The sequence below is a fragment of the Malaya genurostris genome, chromosome 2 (genome assembly GCF_030247185.1).
Source record: "Malaya genurostris strain Urasoe2022 chromosome 2, Malgen_1.1, whole genome shotgun sequence".
Classification (NCBI taxonomy): Eukaryota; Metazoa; Arthropoda; class Insecta; order Diptera; family Culicidae; genus Malaya; species Malaya genurostris.
The window spans coordinates 131730794-131754604 of NC_080571.1; positions in this window are offsets into that span (position 1 = coordinate 131730794).

A 23811-nucleotide genomic window follows, 5' to 3' on the forward strand; every position below is an offset into this window, starting at 1 on the left:
CACTGTTTTCCGGAGGAAAAAGCGCCACCAGGAAGACCAAGATCGCGAAGCGATGGAACAGCTGTACCGCGCAAATGACACACGGAAGTTCTACGAAAAGGCTACAGACAGACCGAAATGTGCAGAGATACCAGTGGTAACTTTCTCACGAACGAACGTGAGGTGATCGACAGGTGGAAGCAGTACTATGACGAGCACCTCAATGGCGAAGCACAAGAGAAAGAGAACGGTACAGGAATCAATCTGGGTGCACGCTCAGCCGACGACAGATTCCCAGCTCCTGATCTGTCGGAGATAAGTGAGGAGATCGGCAAGTTGAGGAACAACAAAGCCGCGGGCAATGACCAGTTGCCAGGCGAGCTGCTTAAACATGGAGGAGAGGCACTGGCTAGAGCGCTGCACTGGATGATTTCTAGGATTTGGGATGAGGAGATTCTACCGCTGGAATGGATGGATGGAGTGGTATGTCCCGTCCAAAAAAGGGCGATAAGCTAGACTGTTGCAATTACCGCGCAATCACATTGCTGAACGCCGCCTACAAGGTACTCTCTTAAATCCTTTGCCGTCGTCTATCACCAATAGCTAAGGAATTCGTCGGGCCGTACCAAGCGGGATTTACTGGAGCCCGCGCCACTACGGATCACATATTCGCGATATGACAAGTACTCCAGAAGTGTCGTGAATACAACGTACCCACGCATCACCTATTCATTGACTTCAAAACTGCATACGACACAATCGATCGAGAACAGCTATGGCAGATAATGTACGAATACGGTTTTCCGGATAAACTGACGCGATTGGTCAAAGCAACAATGGATAGAGTGATGTGCTACGTCCGAGTATCTGGGACGCTCTCGAGTCCCTTCGAATCTCGGAGAGGGCTACGTCAAGGTGATGGACTTTCTTGTATCTTGTTCAATATTGCCCTGAAAAGTGTGATTCGATGAGCGAGGATCGACACTAGTGGCACGATTTTCCGAAATTCCGTACAACTTTTTGGCTTCGCTGACGATATTGATATTGTGACACGTAACCTTGAGAAGATACGGACAGCTAAAGTCGGACGTCTACGATTGGCTGGGCATGTCATAAGGATGTCGGACGACAGCCCAGTGAAAATGGTTCTTGAATCAAATCCGACTGGTAGAAGAAGAAGAGGAGCGCAGCGAGCAAGGTGGATCGATCAAGTGGAGGATGATTTCAGAAGCATCCGTGCCTTGAGTGTGTGGCGACGAGCAGCCATGGACCGAGTTATGTGGAGACGTATTCTTGATACAGCAAAGGACACCCCAGGCCTATAGCTGTTAGGTAAGGTAAGGTATACAATTGTTTCTAAGTACCAAACAGATTGTGTACAGCATCCTTTTTCGTGACATTTTGCTTCGGACCGTTTTTAGCATGGTTCGTTTTTGGCAGCATAATCGTTCGAATATGACATATGTAAACTAGATGATAGCAGCATTTTTGAGTTGATAGCAATTCCATAATTATAGTGGTTTAAACTACTTACAGCAATAAATGCTGGAAGAACATAACACCCATAATACCGTTCGAATCAGTTCGTCGAGATCATCAAATGCGTGTGTGACAAATAATCTCACTCAATTTTCTCGGAGATGACTTAACCGTTTTCTGCAAACTCAGATTCATATGAAAAGTGGTACGCTCCCAAAAAAGGTTTCTGAATTATGTTTGGATCCGACTTCTGGTTCCGGAACTACAGGATATGTGAAACGAAATTAAAATAGTGTAACTCATTTTTCTCGTAGATGGCTGAACCAATCAAAAATTCAAATTAAATCTAAGAACCATCTAAGATTCAAGGCGTTTTAGTTAGATACAACTTCCGGTTGATTAGTATAACTATGACCATTTCACATAAATTAATCATGTTTATCGGGTTTGCAGATTTGTTTCTCAAAGCTCAATCATTTTCTCAAATAAGGCCAAATCGAATTTCGTAAACAATAATTCAAATTTAAAGGACTATGGTCCCATACAAAATTGGTGAATTTTACCGATTCTGGCTTCCGGATCTGGAATTACAGGGTGATGAGTTTTTTTTTAAATTCAAACCGATATAGAAGTTAGACTCAAAACTATTGCAATTTGTTCGTCATGTTAATTTACGATCTTATAAATCGTTTTGGGTTATGCTGGTTCCTGAATACCGGCTCTGGAAGTACCGTAAATAATGAGCTAAGCTGAAGTAGATCGTCCGTAGTTGCACTTCATGATTGACCAAATGAGTGGTAATGTATAATGAACCAAGAAAATGAAGCTTGGGAGAAGCAAATCATTTTCACTGTACATACCCACTCACTCCTAACTTTTCATTAAATGATCAATAACGACGCTGGCTACGACCAAAGGCTGTGCTACTGAGGGAAAGGAAGGAATGTTAGTCCGATACTCGTTGTTTCTAGAGACCGCGGGTACCACTGTATCTCCACGAGCATCACGGAATAGAAGATTTGTTAGTAGGGAGGGAAAGAGATCCGGATATGTTTTCGTAAACAATATGATCTCAACAAAACCTGATTTTCGATGCTCATGAGAAATATAATAAGTAAAAAAAATATGAAAAATCTCCAAGGAACGATCTCAAAAGTATCCCTTTTCTCCTGCTCGCTCTGCTGTCAGCAACGCGAGATGAAACACGACCACTGAAAGAATAGAATAAAAACACTCGCGAATGGCTCCGCTGCAGACCAACTTTAAACCTTCAATCTGAATTACACGATCGACTTGTAAACTTTCTCACATTCCATAGAAATCCGACAATGACATTCAGACGGCGCTTCGATTGGTTAACAGGTTAACATCGTTGAATTTTTTGGCGGTAAATTGAGTGAAATTCTCTTTAGTTTCGCGGATCAATGTTATTCAATAAATAGCACTACTAAACACACACTTACCACACCTGCATTACCACTCAAAATACCCGGCTTAGGAAGTACCGTAAATAATGACGAAAAACTATAAACAGCAACTTACTTCTACATCTCATAGAATGTTCAATCGATTGTCACACGTTTAGATTCAAACTCGATCCGATTTGCAGTTTTCACGTTACAGGGTAATGAGTGATTAAAATCACAAATTGCCGCTTAAAACGACGATCATTGAAATAATGCCATGAGAATTAAACACCGAAGAATATTCATGGAAAATAAAACATACGTATTGTTAAAAAAGCTATCATCTCACTGTTAGGTGGATTAAGCACGTTTTTTAGACAGAACTTAAAATTTCCTTTCATAAGAGTATATGAACATTTAATGTATTTATTACACTTTGCCTGGTTTCCTTCCTGGTTCCGGGTTGGCGGTTGAATGCATAGGGCGCTGGTCTTACAAACCAGTTGTCGTATGATCGAGCCCCGACCTGGAAGGATTCGTAGTGTCAGTAGAATCGTAGCACTAGCCATGCAATTGTTCTGTACACTCTAAATCGGCTGCGATGTCTGTTGAAACAGAAGGTCAAATTCCACCACAGGAATGTAATACCACAAGGCTTTGCTTTTGGATTCCTTAAATGTGAGTTTTTTGTCATACGTTAAACTCAAGTATTAAGCTTGATCAGACCGTGTCAATTCCAAGCCATTCAATTTGAGAATGCGATTATTGATTGGTTCAAGAAAAGACGATCTTGGCTTATGGAGAAATATAATTATTTGCGTTTTTGCAGCATTTGGTTTAATTTTACATTTTGACAGATACTCACTGACAATATTTAAGCCTAATCTGACAAGTTGATGAGTAGTTTAATGTTCATGACAGTTTCCGAACTGCTCCGGTAAGAAAATTGAATTCTCATTTATATGAGACATCATTCTCAACAAGATATTTTTTTCAAAAAGTTTTCTGATAGAAGAAAGTAAACTAATTGATCGATAACGTGATATTTCTGCTGGGGTTTTATCAGGTTTGGGGATAGGAATTACTTTAGCGGTTTTCCATCTATTTGGGAAGTAAGCTAAAAAAAATTTTAACCAAGAGTCTCAAGGCAACATCGGGAAGATTTTTAATAAGAATATTGAAAATTCCATTATTATCAGGAGCCTTCATTTTTTGCCTTTCTCATATAGAAAGGTTATGCAATCACTGTGAAAACCGACTTTTGAACCGAGGCCCGGAGGGCCGAGTGTCATATACCATTCGACTCAGTTCGTCGAGTACGCAAAATGTCTGTGTGTTTATGTGTGTGTGTGTATGTGTGTGTGTATGTGTGTGTGTGTATGTGCGTATGTGTGTATGTAACGTTTTTTTGCACTAACTTTTCTCGGAGATGGCTGATCCGATTTCCACAAACTTAGATTCAAATGAAAGGTCTTGTGGTCCAATACAAAATTCCTGAATATCATTTGGATCCGACTTCCGCTTCGGGAGTTATGGGGTAAAATGCGCAAATAAAATAAAATATATGTTCTAACTTTTCTCATAGATGGCGCGACCGATTTTTACAAACTTAGGTTCAAATGAAAGGTCCTGTGGTCCCATACGTAATTCCTGAATTTCATGCGGATCCGACTTCCGGATCCGGAAATATAGGGTATAGTGTGTTAAAAATTGTATACCATCACTGAAAATGGGGAAAAACCTTAATTTTTTTTCTAATTCAACCTCAAATGTTTTCCAATTGATAGTTTATATCAGTAGACGGTCGAACAAAACGATTTCGGTTATTCTTTTAAGAATCGAAGAAAATTATTTTGAAGAATACCACAGTATTATATATGATAGTATGATTGATATGAGAAAAGCATCATTACACCACTAGGTGGATTAAAACAGGTTTTTAAGTTTCCCAATGATTGACTTAATTTCATCAATATTCGTCTCAATAATGTCATTTGGCAAAAACACTTGAGTTGAAATTGATCATATTTCAGTGAGACTTCATTTTCATTAGGACTCACAACGTTCAAATTAAAATTGTGGACACTCTCGAACTGCTGAGCAAGTTCTAGAGCTCTTTCGCCATTTGTAAGAAGTATTTGATTTCCTTCCTTGAGAGCAGGAATCTGTTTCTGAGGTTTCTTAAGAACATTAGAAAGTTTCCAGAAAGGTTCAGAATATGGTTTAATTTGTTCATCTTCTTTAGCGAAATTTTCATTTTGCAAAGGAGTAAATCAATGTTTAATATCTTTTTGTAAATCCTTAACTATGTGTTTCGTAGCAGGATCGCGAGAGCGTTGATATTGTCGCCAACGAACATTCTTCAACCGAATGAGCAGTTGAAGATTGTCATCGATGTTAGGAGAATTTAATTTAGTTTGAACTTTGGGAACTGAAAAATTTCTAGCTTCGATAATGCAATGATTCAAATTATCCATGCTTTGTCGATGTCTGCAGAATTTTCTAAAATAATTTCCACATGATGTTCAATGCGAGATCTGCATTCAAACCAATTTAGTCTATGATAGTTGAATATAGAACTAATTGGATTAATTATAGCTTCGTTGGAAAGTCTGAATGTTACAGGAAGATGATCTGAGTCAAAGTCAGCATGTGTAATCGGTTCACTACAAATGTGACTTTGATCTGTTAGACCTAGATCAATTGTACAAGGATTTTTCACGGAAGAGAAGCAAGTCGGATTACTGGGATGAAGAACTGTGAAGTAACCAGCTGAGAGTTGATTATGAAGTATTTTACCATTACTGTTATTTTGCCTACAATTCCACTTGACATGCTTTGCATTAAGGTCACCTATTACGGAAAATTTCGGTCGATATCTAGTGCGTTTTTGCAAATCGCCTTTAAAGAAATTCATTTGTTCGCCGGTGCATTGGAATGGCAAATATGCTCCAGCGATGAAATAAATTCCATGAATGGTTTCAACTTCGATTTTTAAGGTTTCAATAACTTTAGTAGTGAAAGAAGGTAAAGTTTGCTGTTTAATTTGCCATTGAACAAAAATGGCAACTCCACCACTCAATCCAGTAAACCTGTCGAAACGATGAACCACATAATGTGGATTGCTTTTCAATTTGACATTTGGTTTAAGAAATGTTTCTGTCACAATGGCAATATGAATTTTGTGCACTTTGAGAAAATTTTAAAATTCACCTTCACTCGATTTTAAACATCGAGCATTCCAATTTAAAATATTCAAATAATTATTTAACATCGCTGTTAAATTTTAAATTCATTATAATATTGTTTGTAAATTGCCATCCAATTTGAATAGCTACAAAAAGTGATGAAGTCGAATTCATTCGGATTATAGTAACATCAGAATGAAATCCTAATATGATATCGACTCATCAAATTTTCAATTAATATAACATTATGCTATCATTTTGTTGTTTAAAGACAAAAGTTTTGTGAAACTCAAAAAATGAAAATATTAAAACAACAACAGCAACACAAAAATACAAAGTTAGGTTTCAATGGAAGAATTATTCCTTCAATCCTATGTTGCATTTTACAAAAATGTTTTGACATCCTGTCTAGATCCTAATTGACCGCAACCATAACATTTTTCAACATTTTTTACGCAAATAATGCTCCTTCTTTTTAACCACGAGAATATTGGTGTCAAACCACACGTCTGGGAGGCATTAGATAAATTGGCGATCATCGGTACCACGTTTGTCTGAAGCAGGTCAATCTGAATAGTGGCTTTGGCATTCCCATCTCGCTGATCGTCTGCCATAGAAGCAGCTTATTTCAGAATTTGATATGGGAAATATATTTGACGTCATCGATTTCCTTCTAAATACGTTAAGTATCCGATCCTTTAACAAATTTTGCGTTCAGTTTAAAGAAATGTTTCGATATTTGTAATCACACGACGTCGCGGAGTTCATTACAAAGTTATTAGACCATTTTCAATGCATCCAGAAATCGGTGACCTGAATGGCGAAAATTGTCTACTCGCCAAACCCGTTCTGAATACTTTATATCCAACTTTATATCCAACATAACTTTATATCCAACATAACATTATATCCAACAGTATGGAAAAAATCATTGTTTACGAAGTTCGAACACCGAACATTGAATGTCTCAGATTTCAGAACCTAGAACCTAAGTAGTCCACAAACTGTGTCGAAGACACTTTTCCTAGTTCTAGCCATTCCTAGTTATAAATGCTTAGAACTTCATATAATCACTAACGCTAGTAGCTAGTAATACACTTTTCTAAAGAAACCGTCTAACTAAATCTTCATAATTTTTAATCACATGACTAATTCTGGATCAAATGATTGTAAATTATAAGTCTACACAAGAACTAAAAAGGCGGGTGGGTAATGTCAGAGACATAACTGGATGTCGTGAATACGAAAACAACTGACATGTTCCTTAACACTTCCGAATATCAATTGTATGAATTATGCACGCATTCCCCTTTTTCACATTTTTCGCAAAAACAAAGAAAGCTTCACTTGATCCCGATTACTGTGAATTTCACACAGCGAAAAGTGCACAAATCTAAGCAAACTGTTCTTGATTTGCCGTAAACTGAGGATATTTCCCTACGATTTGCGAACAACAAATCCTAATAGTTCTTTAGAAAACTTTTAGAGCCATTAGAACGGCTGTTATTGTGCAATGCTCTCCACCGTTGTTTTTTTTCCAATTCTAATGACTGGCAGCTGTGACGTAATCGCTCTTGTCGAAAACGTGCTGACGACACAAAACACATCTGCTCGCAGTGGCGATACAATCCAATCTGATTAAAGTTTTGTTGAGAGGCTTGTTTCTACCTGATTTCGTTTGTAGCTTTTTTTTTTTTTTTTTTTGTTTCGATTATAGAGGTTTTAACCTAAAAGTCATTCGCCTCTTCGGGCCAGAAAAATTTTCTGACCCTATGTGCGGGGTTGGGAATCGAACCCAGGTGGGCTGCGTGAAAGGCATCGACTTACCCATCACGCTATACCCGTTCCCATTGTAGCTTTTTCACTAATGGGCGGTCCTAACGGCTATAAAAATAGCCGCATACAGAATTTTAATGTCGATTATTTCATTTCGGATTTGCATATTTTATTGAAAGAAACTATCAATATGCTGTAGGGATTCGTTTCCAGCATTCAGAAGAGTCAAATTGCGTAATTCTCTACGACATTAAACTCTGGAACATTTTTCGCAAAAAAAGGCTTCACTTGATCTCGATTACTGTGAATTTCACACAGCGAAAAGTGCACAAATCTAACCAAATTGTTCTTGATTTGCACTAAACTGAGGATATTTCCCTACGATTTGCGAACAACAAATCCCAATAGTTCTTTAGAAAACTTTTAGAGCCATTAGAACGGCTGTTACTGTGCAATGCTCTCCACCGTTGTTTTTTTCACAATGCTAATGACTGGCAGCTGTGACGTAATCGCTCTTGTCGAAAGCGAAACTAGCTGTGCAGACGACACAAAACACATCTGCTCGCAATGGCGATTGAATCCAAACTGATTGAATTTTTGTTAAGAGATTTCCTTTTATGTGATTTCGTTTGTAGCTTTTTCACTAATGGGCGGTCCTAACGGCTATAAAAATAGCCGCATACTGAATTTTATTGTCGATTATTTCATTTCGGATTTGCATATTTTATTGAAAGAAACTATCAATATGCTGTAGGGATTCGTTTCTAGCATTAACAAGGACCAAATTGAGGAACTCACTGCGATATTCACCACTTTTCGGAACATTTTTCCCGGACGATTTGTTGTACAGCAGCAGATATTTTGTTCAATTCCTTAGAACGCGTTCTGATTGGCTGGTGTTGACATGGAGCAAATGAGACAGGTTTTTCAATAGTGTACTATTGAAATACTTCAATGCTTTTGCTATACACGTTTAAATTGAAAAATTTCGATTCTATTGGTAGTTAGATTATATAATTCCTTTCACAGATCACTGAGCTATGAGCTTTAAAAATACGAGAAAGGCAAACGCGCCTTATGAATTATCCTCTTTGATACTCGTTTATACCAAACATTTCAGAAAAGTTTAATTTTGAATTATTTGAGACTATGTGACAAAACTGAAAATTTTATCATAAAATTGTGATCATATTTCCGATGGCATGTCGCAAGAATTATGTTGATTCATTAGATACAACAATAGATATTCACGATCAAAAACTTATCACTCTCTCAGAGGGTAAATTTTGAAAAGGCACCCCATAGTAAAGTAAGTCGTATTCACGACAAAATTTACTGAAGAGATTCTGGTTTTATCTGTGGTCAGCGAGATAATCGATCATTGTCCCAATTAGTCGAAAAAACAAATGATCTAGGATACCTTATTGCCGGATTCCTAGTTCACGTACCCTGTAAACCACTGTAAAACGTTTGGTCTTCAGAGCCTCTAAATTCATATTTCAAAGTGATTATATGGGCGAGTTCTGTGAGATCAAGTAGATAACTCAATTTAATGTTATAATGTTATAATGCTACAGCTTGGAATATGAGAAGGACAAAGCGAAAATTTTAATACTCAGTCGTTGTTGAACAGTCGTTCGCACCGCAGGCGAATAGCTTCTAGCTCCTGGAAATTTTTTCAGTTTCATTGAGTTTCATTGATTCAACACGGAACGACCGAAATTAGCTCTGCGCCTAATTCGTATTACTGTTTTTGAATTAGTTGATTTTAACAACAAAATTTCCAAAATAACTATAAAATTAGTTAAAATTGAGAATTTATTTGCTGAAAAAAGCTCTTATTTTTAGAGAACGCGTTTAGTTGGCGAATATTCTGGACACAAACCAGCAATATCTAAATCCAACGCGAAATTCTCATTGACAACTAATTTTGTTTTTAAAATCAGAAAATTTGTTTCTATTTATCTATCACCAGTTTATTAGCCACAAAATTCATGAGAAGTGTCAAAACAAAACAATCCATTAAAAAGCTAAAAGGGACAGTCTTGTTGAAACTGCTTGCAAATTGTTTAGATGTTTTACGCATGTGTTACGATATATCCATATATAAAATTCTAAACCGGTATGTAAAAATGACGTAAACTGTTAGTGGAAAGTGTATTTATTCAGAATTTGTGCGCATTTGAAGCGATTGTGCGTAATAATGTTTTTACGCGGAACAGTGAATTGAGTTTCGAATGTTGCACTCTAATTGTACATGTCAAATGATGTTTTTTGTATCTTCCAACCTTCCGGTCCACGCCGTTCGATGTACTACTTGTATTCGGTTTTTATTTTCCGAGTGCTCAAAGTTTTCAGTGAGAGAGTCGATTTCGCGAAGTCGAATGAAGAAAACAGCGATTTAGAAGAAAAATGTTCTAAAAGAAGTTTATGTTTCGCTTATGTCTTTTTCTCCAATACAACATCGTATTTATACCTGCCAATATAGAAAAGACAACCGCGACTGAAAGTTTTTTCGGTAGTAGTGTGCCATCTAGTGGCTAGTAGTCATTACGGTGTTAGCGTTATTTCGGCGACAGAGCGCCATATAGCTGCAAATTGCAGAAACCAATTCAACCATTTATGTTGGTTGAAAACAACGTTTTATTTCTCTAATTCAACTAAAAAATTAGTTGAATGGATATGAAGTGTGCCTTAGCTAAGAAATGACAATTGGTGAATTCAACTAAAAAAATAGCCATTTCAATAAATATTTTATTATTATCAAGGAAATTAGAATTAAAAAATCTAAATTAGCAAAAGTAAGATATTTTTAGTTGTCTCAAAAAATAACTAACTAAAATCAGAAAATCAACTAATTTTTTCGCCAAAATGCTGATATCGGTCTTTCCGTGACGGCTTCAGTCTTTTTCAAGGCTACCTGAATCACTAACAGTCTTTTCAAAGACTAACAATTAGTCAGCCTTTCTCAAGGCTATACAAAGAATGATATTAGAGAGACTAAGTGATACAAAGGGTGATATTAGAGTGACTAAGAAATTATTCAGCCTTTTTTTAAAGGCTTGCTATTCAAAGAACTATTCTTCGAACTAATCCGTCTTTATTGAGACTAACACAAAATCAGACTTTATCAAGACTTATCCAAACTAGGAGTCTAATCGAAGACTAATTTAGCCTAGTTTATTTAATTTTAAATTCAAAAATGCCTGCGTCCAACCGGGAAGGCAACAAGCCTATGGCTAAAAATAATTCAATACGGAATAAATCACAATCCGTTATTCAACATTTTTCTAATAACATTCACTATCTTATAGAATCTGAATGTAAAAATAAAAGACAACGAACGGATTTGCCTTCTGAATCCGATTGTAGCGACATAGAAGAAAATTCTTCAAAAATTCCCAAAATGGACGCTTGCCGTTCTGGGAAGAAACATCAATCTATGCCACCAGTGACGGTGATGATTTCCGACTTCAAAGCATTCCGTACTGAGCTTTCTACTTTTCTCCCGGAAGTAAAAGTCTCATTTCAAATCGGACGAAGAGAAGATTGTCGAGTCTTGATTGATGGATTGGAAGATTACGAACGTCTTATCCGATATTTGTCCGAGAAACTTCATAAATTTTATTCATATGATATAAAATCCGACAGACCCTTCATAGCTGTCATGAAAGGCTTATCAAATGATCAAAGTACTGATGAAATTAAAAATGAACTAAAAGAAGTGCTTGGTTTTGCCCCTTCCCAAGTAATACTTATGAAAAAAAGAGCGAGTGGTACTTCTAAGCCACGGTCTGGAATTTCCCATGAACTTTACCTGATAAACAATTTGAAAACTTTAGAAAAAGTACGTTTCATTTCCCACATTAAAATTCATTGGGACTATTATAAACGGCATAATCGTATTGCAAACTTAACGCAATGTCGTCGTTGCCAAGGCTTCGGCCATGGAACCAAAAATTGTCATATGGATATAGGGTGTTTGAAATGAGGTAAATCGCATTCGAAAGACGTTTGTCCAATGAATGAAACCCCTGATAAATTTTCATGTTCAAATTGCGATGGAAATCATAAATCCAATTATTTTAAATGTCCTGTCAGGGAAAAAATTTTAAATGCTCGTTCGCTTAGACATCAAGTCAAATCAACGACCTTAAATTTACAGAACAAACCTGAAAATCAAAAAACCGTTACAAATGCCACGCCTAATTCTTCTAAGGCACTTATTTCTTCGAATTTAAAACAAAAAAGAGGTACGCCCTCCAATTCGTCTTCTAACGAAAACAATTCATTGACTAGAAGATCGACCTCGTCATCATCTTCTTCTAATGTCAGTTATGCTAGTATAACAGGTAGAAATCTACCACTTAATTCTTCTAATGTAAATAATCAAAACACAGGACCGCCTTGCAGTTCATCCTCTAACGAAAACAATTTATTAATAGGTAGATCGGCCATATCATCTTCTTCTAATGGCAGTCTACCTACAAATATTCCTTCAATGCTATTCGCTTCTTTAAATGAAGTTGATTTAGGCGATATAACTGAAAACAAAATGATCTACCTACAAGATCAACTTTTTTAAATGATCATCCGAATGAATTCGACTTCATCACTTTTTGAAGCGTTTTAAATCGGATGGCAATTTGCAAATAACATTATAATGAATTTAAAATTTAACAGTGATGGTAAATAATTATTTGAATATTTTAAATTGGAATGCTCGATCTTTGAAATCGAGTGAAGATGATTTTTATAATTTTCTCAAAGTTCACAAAATTCATATTGCCATTCTGACAGAAACTTTTCTTAAACCAAATGTCAATCCACATCCACATTATGTGGTTCATCGATTTGACAGGTTTACTGGAATGGGTGGTGGAGTTGCCATTTTTTCCAACAGCAAATTAAACATCGAATTTTACCTTATTTCAATACTAAAGTTATTGAAAGCTTGGGAATCGAAGTTGAAACCATTCATTAAATTTATTTCATCGCTGGAGCATATTTGCCATTGAAATGCACCGGCGAACAACTAAATATCTTTAAAGGCGATTTGCAAAAACTCACAAGATATCGACCGAATTTTTTCGTAACAGGGGACTTAAATACTAAGCATTTCCAGTGGAATTGTAGGCAAAATTACAGTAATGGTAAAATACTTCATAATCAACTCTCAGCTGGTTACTTCACAGTTCCCAATAATCCGACTTGTTTCTCTTCCGTGAAAAACCCGTCTACAATTGATCTGGTTCTAACAGATCAAAGTCACATTTGTAGTGAACCGATTTCACATGCTGACTTTGACTCATATCATCTTCCTGTAACATTCAGACTTTCCAACGAAGCTATAATGAATCCAATTAGTTCTATATTCAACTATCATAGAGCTAATTGGTTGTGTGTAGATCTCACATTGAAAATCATGTGGATCATGAAACTATTTTAGAAAATTCGGCGGACATCGACACAGCAATTGATAATGTGAATCAGTGTTGGTGATTGCCGAAAATTTAACAGAAGCTGCTATATTGCTATCTATATTGTATACAACATTTTCAATCCGATAGAAGATGCTACAAGAACTCGAGTCTCTCAATGCATGAACCGCGAGAGAATTTTTCTACATTCCTTCGCCCCACTTCATACTCTGAGTATTTCTCGGCCCTTAAAAAAATTACAGTCTGATAATGATCGTTGCTGTGTGGAATTTCCCAAGAGAGAAACGCAAGTTGACAATTATCGCAGAAAATCGAGTCGATGATTCAACTTGATGATTCTCATTCTAGGTTGCTATATTTCAAAACCCTTGTGTGGAGCATTCACATACATTTTCATAGACACAACTTATACAAAGATTATATGCACATAGTTAGAATAAGCGGCAATAGTAAAATGATTCTATCGCAATTATTAACTGCCTGTATAGAATCGGATCGCGAAACGAGAATAAGCGACCGTTTGTTGCTTCAGAGAAGATCCCCACAGCAGCGTGCTAACCTTTGATTCTCAGAAATGTCATCGAGAGAAATTCGCTCTCGCACTGGTGTCGATTCTATGTTAAATGAGCCATGCCAGGTTTTTGTTGTTGCGATGATTTCCAACTCTCTTCGATGGCACTGATTCAATCGTTGAAGAGTTGCCAGTGAACGTTCTTTGATACGATAAAAGCCATCCTTGATGTGAATCATTACATTATCGAAACTAGAAATCTTTCAGTTCCCAAAGCTCAAACTAAATTAAATTCTCCTATCATCTATGATAATTTTCAACTGCTCATTTGGTTGAAGAATGTTCGTCGACGACAATATCAACGTTCTCGTGATCCTACTATGAAAACATAGTTAAGGATTTACGAAAAGAAATTAAACATAGATTTACTCTTTTGCGAAATGAAAATTTCGCTAAAGAAGTTGAACAAATTAAACCATATTCTAAACCTTTCTGGAAACTTTCTAAGGTTCTTAAGAAACCTTAGAAACCAACTCCTGCTCTCAAGGAAGGAAATCAAATACTTCTTACAAATGGCGAAAAAGCTCAAAAACTTGCTCAGCAGTTCGAGAGTGTCCACAATTTTAATTTGAACGATGTGAGTCCTATTGAAAATGAAGTCTCACTGAAATATGATCATATTTCAACCCAAGTGTTATCACAAGATGACATTATTGAGACGAATTTTGAAGAAATTAAATCAATTATTAGGAAACTTAAAAACATGAAGGTAATGATGGAATTTTTAATATTCTTATTAAAAATCTTCCCAATGTTGCCTTGAGTCTCTTGGTTGAAATTTTCAACAAGTGTTTTTCATTAGCTTACTTCCCAAAAATGGAAAAACGCTAAAGTAATTCCTATCCTCAAACCTGATAAAAACCCAGCAGAAACATCAAGTTATCGACCAATTAGCTTACTTTCTTCTATCAGTAAACTTTTTGAAAAAAATATCTTTTTGAGAATGATGTTTCAAATTCAATTTTTACCAGAGCAGTTTGGATTTCGTCATGAACATTCAACTACTCATCAACTTGTCAGAGTAACGAACATGATAAAATCAAAAAAATCTGCTGGGTTATCCACTGGAGTTGCTCTTCTAGACATAGAAAAAGCATTCGACAGTGTTTGGCACATAGGTCCAATAGCAAAAATGTCTGATCTCCAGTTTCCTATTTATTTGATCAAAATGATTCAAAATTATTTAATTGATCGTACTCTTCAGGTTAGCTATCAGAATTGTAAATCTGAATTGCTACCCGTACGAGCCGGTGTTCCGCAGGGTTCGAGCGTAGCTCCAATCTTGTATAATATTTTCTCTTCTGATCTTCCAAATCTACCCGTTGGTTGTCAGAAATCGCTATTCTGTGACGACATAAGTCTGTTTGCCACAGGTAGAAATCTAAGAGTGATCTGCAGTCGCCTACAAAGAAGTTTAAATATTTTCAGTGATTATCTGTCAAAATGGAAAATTAAACCAAATGCTGCAAAAACGCAATTAATTATCTTTTCTCATAAGCCAAGAGCTTCTTTTCTTAAACCAAACAATATTCACATTCTCAAATAAAATGGCTTGGAATTAACATGGTCTGATCAAGCTAAATACTTAGGTTTAACGTATGACAAAAACTCACTTTCAAGGATCACATTGAAGGAATCCAAGCAAAGTGTAATAAATATATTAAATGTTTATATCCTCTCATGAACAGAAATTCTAAGCGCTGTCTAAAAAACAAATTATTAATTTATAAACAAATTTTCAGACCAGCCACGCTTTATGCAGTACCAATTTGGTCAAGTTGTTGTTCTACCAGGAAGAAAACGCTTCAAAGGATTAGGAATAAAATTCTGAAAATGATTTTAAAGCGTCCTCCCTGGTTTAGTACAAATGAGTTACACGGACTCACAAATATAGAACCATTAGATGTAATGTCACATAATATTATAAGCAAATTCCGACAAAAATCGATGCAATCTTCAATTGAATCGATTTGCGCTCTGTATTAGTTAGTAAGTTAGTATATAAGTTCTTTTTCCCCAATACACAATACAAGTAGGTTTAGAATTTTCCCTACACAAAAATCTCAGAATTGCGGGAGCAAATGATATCCTCATGGTACAACCAAATCATATATATATATATATATATATATATATATATATATATATATATATATATATATATATATATATATATATATATATATATATATATATATATATATATATATATATATATATATATATATATATATATATATATATATATATATATATATATATATATATATATATATATATATATATATATATATATATATATATATATATATATATATATATATATATATATATATATATATATATATATATATATATATATATATATATATATATATATATATATATATATATATATATATATATATATATATATATATATATATATATATATATATGTCATAGGACTGAAAAGTCACCACTTGTGGCTGAACACCCAATTTAAATCTTAATAATTTAATTTTAACTCATATTCCAATAAATAGTTATTTAAAAAAATTCATGCTATGCTCAAATAGCCATACTGCTGTTCATGGTGGATGCGGGATGGAAGCGAGGCAACGAGCGTGCACTGACAGAAACTACTTGTATACAACTTAGTGAAACCACACTACTTGTCATATAACCGACGTCATTCCGTCTCCTTATAGCTAGTTCACTTACAGTTCATAGCAATAGCAAAAAGTTCGCATTACAAATCACCTAAGTTCGAAACTTGATTCTCTCCGCGGTATTGTGGAGACTGCATGAAATCTTTTTTCTTGATTGCGACTAATATGAAGATAGCATACAATCTTTTTTCTTGCTTGCGAGTAATATCGCCTAAATCTATACTATCCGGGACCTTTTTTGGCTGTTCTATTTTTTGCTTATACTCGTGACGTGTCATTTTGAGAAAATGCACATCATATTAAGTTTTCAGTGTGCTTTCCCTGAGCGCAAAACTAGTTTTCAGTTTGACGTCACACAGCATTTTTTTTTTGCTTTCGATTTTGATCTTTTAACCGTTAAAACGATCAAAACGATAGCAAATTAAGTAATTGATATATACAAACAGCACACATGATATTGAGTTTTCTTTTTGATCTCACCCTCTACTCGGGAGATGTCTACCAGTTACACTAGTGAAACTGCCATTAGAAGAAAATAACTTGGCCGATCTACCTATTAATAAATTGTTTTCGTTAGAAGATCGACTGGAAGGCGTTTCTGTGTTTTTATTGATTACATTAGAAGAATTAAGTAGTAGTTGACTACCTGTTACTAAAGCGTTACTGTCATTAGAAGAAGATAATGACGAAGTCGATCTACCTGTCAATAAATTGTTTTCGTTAGAAGACGAATTGGAAGGCGTACATGGTTTTTAAAACAAAAAGAAATAAGTGTCTTAGAAAAATTAGGCGTGTTATTTGTAACGGTTTTTTTTTATTTTCAGGTATGTTCTGTAAATTTAAGGTCGTTGATTTAACTTGTTGTCTAATCGAACGAGCGTTTAAAAATTTTTCCCTGACAGGACATTTCAAATAATTGGATTTATGATTTCCATCGCAATTTGAACATGAAAATTTATCAGTGGTTTCGTCCATTGGACAAACGTATTTCGAATGCGATTTACCACAATTCAAACACCGTATATCCATATGAAAATTTTTGGTTCCATGGCTAAAGCCTTGGCAGCGACGATATTGCGTTAAGTTTGCAATACCATTATGCCGTTTATAGTGTTCCCAATGAATTTTAATGTGGGAAATGAAACGTACTTTTTCTAAAGTACTGCAAAAACCGACTTTTAAACCGAGGCCCGAAGAGCTTAATTTTATATACCATTCGACTCAGCTTGACGAGCTGAACAAATGTCTTTTCTCGGAGATGGCTGAACCGATTTTCACAAGCTTAGATTCAAATTATCATAAGACAAATTTCCAACCCATGGAAATTAAACACAGCCGAAAGTTTAGAAATCTTCAAAAATAACTCCATTTCTTTATTAAATCGTGACCAAGGAAATAAGCCCTCCTGGCTATTCAAGTTATTACCGACACATAAGATATAAATAGATTTAGAAAATACTTAATCTCCTAATCTCCCACTTCTTCAGTTTGTTACCCTCCGCTGACAATCAAACTACCGTCGTACCCGTTTGTTACTACCTGTTTCTTTATTTTAAACCATTTATAGTCCAATAAATGATTTGCTAAATTTTATTCAAGTCCGACAACCGGTACATTTTTCTCACATTCAAAACATCATAGAGAACCATAAATAAATTTGTAGTTCATGTTAGTGTATGGTTGAATGAACCGAATGTCACTATGCCGATATCCAACTTTCGGTTCCGGAAGTACCTGGAATAATAATCAAAAATGGAGCTCACTTCACTTTCTCACATATGATTGAATAGATTTTCACTAGCTTAAATTCAAATGTAGTGTATCAATGTAGAAGTATTATGAAACAGAAATCTTCAAAGGTATTTTCTGAACTTTTCAAATTGTAGTATTTCGGGGAATTTCTACTGTAATATACAGGAAAAAGTGAAAATGAGAAATCCATCATTAAACCACTATGTGATTTAAAACAGGTTTTCTCATAGGTATTACTTGGGAAAGGGCAAAACCAAGCAACTGTTTTAGTTCATTTTCAATTTCATCCCTACTTTGATCATTTGATAAGCCTTACAAGACAGCCTTGAAGGGTCTGTCTGATTTTATATCATATGAATAAAATTTATGAAGTTTCTCGGACAAATATCGGATAAGACGTTCGTAATCTTCCAATCCATCAACCCAGACTCGACATTCTCCTCTTCGTCCGATTTGAAATGAGACTTTTACTTCCGGAAGAAAAGTAGTAAGCTCAGCACGGAATGCTTTGAAGTCGGAAATCATCACCGTCACTGGTAGCATAAATTGTTGTTTCTTCCCAGAACGACAAGCGTCCATTCAGGGAATTTTTAAAAAATTTTCTTCTATGTCGCTACAATACGATTCAGTAAGAACATCGTAAATATTGTTAGACGGCATAGGATCAACGGAAGGGAAATCCGTCCGTTGTCTTTTATTTTTACATTCCAATTGTATAAGATCGTCTATGATATTAGAAAATTTTAGTATAACGGATTGAGATTTCTTCCGTATTGAATTATTTGTTGCCTTTTTTGGCTTATTGCCTTTCTGGTTGGACGCAGGTATTTTTGAAAAATATAAATTAACTAGGCTAAATTAGTCTTCGATTAGACTCCTTGTTTGGATAAGTCTTGATAAAGACTGATTTTGTGGTAGTCTTAATAAAGACTGATTAGTTTGAAGAATAATTGTTAGAATGGAAAGCCTTGAAAAAGGCTGATTAATTTCATAGTCTTGAAAAAGACTAATTATATTAGAATATCACTCTTTGTATAGCCTTGACAAACGCTGACTAATTTTTAGTCTTTAAAAAGACTGTTAGTGATTCAGGTAGCCTTGAAAAAGACTGAAGCCTTGAATCAATGAAACTCTAGGTAACCAGTAAAAAAATTCCAGGAGCCAAGAGCTATACGCGTGCGGTGCAAACGACTGTTTAACACCGACTCTGGCAGGTAATTATGTTTGTATTCCAGGAAGTAGGGCACCATTTCAAGTCATTTGTGAGTATGAACCTTGATCTAGAATAAATCTTTACATAAATATTATCGTAACACAATTCGTACGATCGCTCATATATTTGAATATTTCCTACATATTTGAGTGAAAAAAAGCTATCAAAATGCTGTACGAAATTCATTTCAAGCTTTCAGAAGAGCCAAAATGTGGCATTTTCTACTATATGAAACAGTGTTCGGAACATTTTTCTCGAATGCGATGCAGTCAAATGTTAGCTTTATTTGCTCTTGTTTGGTGCGAATTTGGCACAGCTAAAAGTGCCCAAAACTAATCAAAATATTCTAGATTTGCACTAAACTGATGATTTTAATATTCGATTTGCGAAGATGTAATCTTAATAGTTTTCCAGATAACATTTAGAACCATTAGAATGGCTGATTTTGAATAATGTTCCCCATCGTTGTTCATTTTTCGTTTTCCTTTTCTCCAATGCAAACGACCAGCAGCTGGATGACGTAATCGCTCTTATTTGAATCGAAACTCACACTGCGAACGCCCAACAGCAGATATACTCACAGAAGAACTAGTTGTTGTTTTTCTGAGTTAAGGCTTGAGGAACGGAAGCTCACATTCGTCAATGACTGAAACAGCAGTTGGATAATGCCAGGTGTAGTTCCATTATTTTGACGTAGATGGAACCCTGCGCATAGAGATGTCGGATTGTCGATCGATTAATCGATTATTAACCCCAATAATCGAAAAATATTTGATCGATTAAGTGAAACCAATATTCGATTATTACATTAATCGAATAATTCGGAAAATCCAATTGTAATCATAGAATAATTACTAGAATAATCAATTAATAACCCTGACAAACGATTACAATTTAATCGATTAGTTATAAAATTTTACTCGGAAATTGAATAATCGAGTAATTCGAAAAACCTGACATACCTATCTGTGCTCTCGATGTGTCACCGTTCATGGATTATCATACACTGAAGCTAGTGCAGCAGGGTCTATTCATAGATTCGATTGTTTTCGATGTTTTGATCTGGGACCTATTTTACACTATTTAAACAATGTTTAAGCAGTCACGTACCCAGAGGGGGGGGGGGGGGGGGGGGGCGAGGGGCCCGGGCCCCTCCCGAAATCAAAAACTGATATATAATTATTTAGAAGGTCTAAGACATGTGTTGCAGAAATAACAAGACAGTGAACGTAAAGAAATGTAACACAATAACAGTTTCAGTGGAAAAGTTTAAAGTGTCTGTTGAAAACACCCGTAAAAGGCACACCGAGAATTAGTTGCATAAGCAAACTTCAGTAACATTATTTTTTATCTTTGGGCCCCTCCCGAAACGAAATCCTGGGTACGGGCCTGTGCTTAAGTAATAAAAGTGGTATTAACAACAATCGTACGCCGTACCATTCGTTTCGTGAAGCAATTAAAGAAAATAATAAAGGAAATAGTTATTAAGAAATCAAATCTGGAGTACTTTCGTTACACGTTCGTGTAGTCAAATTTTGCAAATGTACCCAGGTGAGCATTGTAAAGAAAGACGTAGTTCTACGTCAAAAAAAAAGTTTAATTAATGCTTTAGGGCTGTTGATCCTGCAGATTACACCGTAAAATAGTGGTATTAGGAGTTTCATGATGGTCAAAACTTCACTACCACTGACAGTGTGCCTTAAAAGAGGCTCAATGGGTCGTAAGATCAACCTTGTTCACATGATTTGGCTTTCTAGAACTCAATCCTCAAATCATCTCTGAGAAACCGATGTGAGTTTCGTTGCGGAACTTGAAACCGAAATCAGTATAGCCAAAGTAAGTATGTATGATCAGTAACTAATATAACCTACAAGTTTAAAAGATGTTTTCCGTTCTCCACAAATCGGAGTAAGGGAGCTATCTTCGATCACCTTGCAAAATCTATCGCATCATTATGAAGTTTTGGCACTGCGACACCTGCCGTGGCGAGATACAGCAAATCTGCCACCCTATCCTGATAGATGTAAACTAACCAGAATCGATAATTTGCAACGTCGTCGAAGAATTCAGCCAATATTGTTCGTCGCAAAATTGATTAACGGAGAGATTGATGCACCTGAGTTACGTTGGGAAATAAATTTTCGGACACCGAGTAGAACACTGCGAAATACAACTCTGCTTCAGCACAGATTCCTCAGGACTCTTTACGGATATAATGAACCGATAGCCGCTTGTATTCGAACGTTCACTGCAGTCGAAGATTACTTCGAGTTCTAGTCGCTTTGCTAGTAAAACTAAACGATGTGCAATTATGTTTTGACAATGATTTACAATATTTATTTTTTATGTTATTTATTTAGTATGTAGTTAGCCGCTTTAAAATTATTGTAGTTGTTTTGTTCTTGTTTTTGTTCCTGTAACTGTTTTAAAAGATGGTGGTTCTTACGCCCGTGTGAGAATGACAAACAAGACTCAACTCAAATGGGCTTTTTCCTACCCTATCTGTCCATTTAGATTCGTTTATCCGATGGACATAAACAGAAATAAATAAATAAATTAACAGCCACCTGAGAGATTTGGTACGGGGTTAAGGTCTCTCTAGAAAAAATGCTGGAAAATTTTCTCATAAACATATCGCTTATCTCTTGCGTGCAGAAACCAGTTTGTTGTTCGTAAAATATGGTCGAGGGTAGGTCCGACTCATTCCTTAGTTCGTTAACATGTTTCCAAAATGATTTTGGATAGGACTTTAGCCTCCTCTGCAAATTGTATAAATAGTTCGAGTAACAACGCTTGGCTGTCTTCAGTCGGTGTTGAACAGTCGTTCGCAGCGCACACGTATAGCTCTTGGCTCCTGGAAATTTTTTCTGGGTACCTAGAGTTTGATTGATTCAAGGCTTCAGTCTTTACCAAGGCTACCTGAATCACTAACAGTCTTTTTAAAGACTAACAATTAATCAGCATTTCTCAAGGCTATACAAAGAGTGATATTAGAGTGACTAAGTGATACGAAGAGAGATATTAGAGTGACTAAGTGATACAAAGAGTGATATTAGAGTGACTAAGAAATTAATCAGCCTTTTCTAAGACTAGTATTCAAAGAACTATTATTCGAACTAATCAGACTTTATTAAGACTACCACAAAATCAGACTTTATCAAGACTTTACTAAACTAGGAGTCTAATCGAAGACTAATTTAGCCTAGTTAATTTAATTTAAAATTTCATTCATTTCAAAAATGCCTGCGTCTAACTGGAAAGGCAACAAGCCTAAGGCTAAACATAATTCAATACGGAATAAATCACAATCCGTTATTTAACATTTTTCTAAAAACATTCACGATCTTATAGAATCTGAATGTAAAAATAAAAGACAACGGACGGATTTCCCTTCCGTTGGTTCTATGCCTTTTAATAATATTTACAATATTCTTCTTGAATCCGATTTTAGCGACATAGAAGAAAATTCGTCAAAAATCCCCAAAATGGACGCTTGTCGTTCTAGGAAGAAACATCAATCTATGCCACCAGTGACGGTGATGATTTCCGACTTCAAAGCATTCCGTACCGAGCTTTCTACTTTTCTCCCGGAAGTAAAAGTCTCATTTCAAATCGGACGAAGAGAAGATTGTCGAGTCTTGATTGATGGATTGGAAGATTACGAACGTCTTATTCGATATTTGTCCGAGAAACTTCATAAATTTTATTCATATGATATAAAATCAGACAGACCCTTCAAGGCTGTCTTGAAAGGCTTATCAAATGATCAAAGTACTGATGATATTAAAAATGAACTAAAAGAATTGCATGGTTTTGCCCCTTCCCAAGTAATATTTATGAAAAAAGAGCGAATGGTACTTCTAAACCACGCTCTGAAATTTCCCATGAACTTTACCTAATACACTTCAATCGAAGTGATGTAAACAATTTGAAAACTTTAGGAAAAGTACGTTTAATTTCCCACATTAAAATTCATTGGGGACATTATAAACGGCATAATCGTATTGCAAACTTAACGCAATGTCGTCGTTGCCAAGCCAAGGAACCAAAAATTGTCATATGGATATACAGTGTATGAATTGTGGTAAATCGCATTCTAAAGACGTTTGTCCAATGAATTAAACCACTGATTTCATGTTCAAATTGCGATGGAAATCATAAATCCAATTATTTGAAATGTCATGTCTGGGAAAAAATTTTAAACGCTCGTTCGCTTGGACAACAAGTCAAATCAACGACCTTAAATTTTCAGAACATACCTGAAAAACCAAAAACCGTTAACGCCTAATTCTTCTAAGGCACTTATTTCTTCGAATTTAAAACAAAAAAGAGGTACGCCTCCCAATTCGTCTTCT